We start from the raw sequence: 2,835 nt of genomic DNA on the forward strand, positions 1-2,835 counted from the left end.
ACTCTTCTAAACTAAAGTAGCACATGCCTTGGAATGAGATGATTCATGTATAAGACAACTTACATTGTGATTATGAAAATAAGAATTTATGTTCTATAACTTCACAGCATTATTGTAGGTAATTGGTTAATATTAAACCAATAGAATGACTAGAAATTTAATAAAATTTATAGTCAACTACCTTTATTTATAAATACCTTATAAATTTATTTATTTATTACATCCTTAATAAAGGATTTTTATTTACTCCTTTAAATTAATTGTAATATGTAAAGTATTGAATAATAAATTTACTGACTAAATCTAGGCAGTTCAAAAGAAGGAAATATTTATTACTATTATTTTTTAAATATATATCCTTATTTTTACACATATATATGTTCACACACATATATATGTATATATATGTTCTTGTGGCTATTTATTTGTACTGTACATAAGGATTCAGGATTTTCACAGTGATAATTTCAGGCAATTAAAAAAGGCAGGGTGATTACAATCTATAGATTATTAAACCAGGTCATGTGCTAGAGCACCAATGAAATCACACATAAAACTTTGATAGAAAAAAATATAATAATTTACTTTAAATGTTTCAGAAAAAAAAAGATAGTTTTATCTTGTCTTCCTTGAAGATATTCTGACCTCCATGGTCATTGTAATACATGCTTGATCAAAATAATTATAAAAATTTTTAAAGTAAGATGTTATAAAATTTCTAAATAATATGAATAATTAGATTTGAGCTCATTGCTGCATAGAGTAATTGCTACCAACAAGATAACAAATACCTTAGTTATTCTCTTTTCTTTCTGAAGGACTTTTCATATTTTGTTTTGGGGCATTTGTTTTTTCTGTTGTAGCAGTAGTTTTGAGCTGCAAATATCAAAAAAGTTCTGGAGGTTTGCAAAACTCTTGGTGAGCCTCCATCTTCCAGTAGCACTTCCACATATGCTGCAAGCTGTATCTGAAACATTAGAAGACCCTACTGCCCATGTACTTTGTCCTATTTGTAAAGTGGAACAAATACCTTTGCTTTGTAACCCGCCCAGTCCTTTTACTTGAGTTCAATGATGAATTTCATTTGCACTTCTATACTTACGTTGGAATAAAGAATTTATTTTCATGCATTTTTTCTAAATAATCACAGGGTCTCTATTTTTTATGGATATGTTTGTAATAGACTTAAAAAGGAACAACCTATCATAAATTTAGTTAATATGCTGTGAATAAGAGCCCTGCAATCAAAACTACTGATAGTGGCAAATTACAATTATTTCCAGGTTCTATGTTATGTGCTTTAGAAGCATTATAACATTACTTACTTAAATTTTATAAATACCTTTCTGGAACGTAAAATGAAAAGTGTACTCAAATAGTTATCAGACAATAATTTACCAGCAATTAAGAGGTATAATGAGAATTCAACAAGTGTCTACCTTAAACCTGTATTTGTATAGAATAGTATCTTCAAATGAAATCTATACATTTTTTTCATGGCAAACACAAAATCCTTAACAATTGAATACTTGTAAAATATTTTCCCTTTGGGTGTCTGCATTTTAACTACCCATCAAACCAAATGCATTGATCTTGCAGAGATATTTCCACAAGACATATAGTTTTTCCTATAAAACAGTTAAAATGATATTTCTAAGTAACAATTCAAGGTTGTGATTAAAACAAAGATCATAATGTCATTTTGAAATGTTCTAAAATTGCATGCAATTTTAGGAAAAATTGATCACCTTGAAGTTTACTTCTATAAAATTATAGTTAAAATAGCAAAAATAATTGCTAATAACTGATCTCATGCTGGACACTGTTATTAGTTTGTATTATCGAAGTAATGTATTATAGTTGGCATATTAGTTTTTTTTTGTTGTTGTTTTTAATGGGAGAGCACAAACACAGTCCCCCACTACCACAAATTATACAGTCAAGTTTCCCACATATGGAGAAATCACAGGAGTCAGCACTCCCAGAGTGCAATGGTTGAGCCTTGTCCTGGGGAAACCACCTTCATGATCATGGTATCTCCCCTCCAGGTAAGTATATATTAGCTTTTTTTTATCCCATATTTTTTGTTTTGGTGGGAGGAGGGGTGATGCAAAATAGCCAATAACTGGTTTTACTATGGACTTATTTTTGACTCTACACTCAGGTGTTAGTCCAGGCTCTGCTCAGAGAATCATATGTGGTGCCAAGTCTGGAACCCAGGTTTTTAGATGTAAAAAAAGAACTTTATTTTCTATATTGTCTCTCTGTCCCTTAATAACATTCTTTTTTGTTTGTTTGTTTGTTTTTTGGGCCACACCTGGCGATGCTCAGGGGTTACTCCTGGCTGTCTGCTCAGAAATAGCTCCTGGCAGGCACGGGGGACCATATGGGACACCGGGATTCGAACCAACCACCTTTGGTCCTGGATCGGCTGCTTGCAAGGCAAACGCCGCTGTGCTATCTCTCCGGGCCCCCTTAATAACATTCTTAAGATTCAGGTACTATTATTCTTGTAAGGGTAAGGAAAAGGAAGGGCATACCATAGCAATGAAAGGACTTGTCCAAGATTCAAGGTAGATGCTGTGCAAACAGGATTCAAGACCTATAGTTAGGTTCAAGAGATTAGAATCTAAGTGGTATCTGAAGACTTGGTATATATCAGAATTTATTAAGTCCTCGACTGGTACCAGGTAATAATAGCAGAACTTACTGACTGATAACTGAGGAGCAAGACAGAATCTTTTAGAAACTGTAAGCATTTAGGTACAATCACTGTATCCTAAAAATGGCATGAACGGGAAGTATATTTGTTCCTAAAAAGAACTGTTCTAAATG

General features: G+C 32.3%; 1 non-coding gene across 1 annotated transcript; it reads right to left on the reverse strand.

Moving 5' to 3' along the window:
• Window positions 1-1,893: 1,893 nt before the first annotated feature.
• Window positions 1,894-2,056, reverse strand: LOC125996825 (U1 spliceosomal RNA). Its single transcript, XR_007491495.1, has one exon. It is a non-coding gene; the product is annotated as a U1 spliceosomal RNA (small nuclear RNA).
• Between the last annotated feature and the right edge of the window lie 779 nt (window positions 2,057-2,835).

This window comes from Suncus etruscus, chromosome 18 (genome assembly GCF_024139225.1).
Source record: "Suncus etruscus isolate mSunEtr1 chromosome 18, mSunEtr1.pri.cur, whole genome shotgun sequence".
Classification (NCBI taxonomy): domain Eukaryota; kingdom Metazoa; phylum Chordata; class Mammalia; order Eulipotyphla; family Soricidae; genus Suncus; species Suncus etruscus.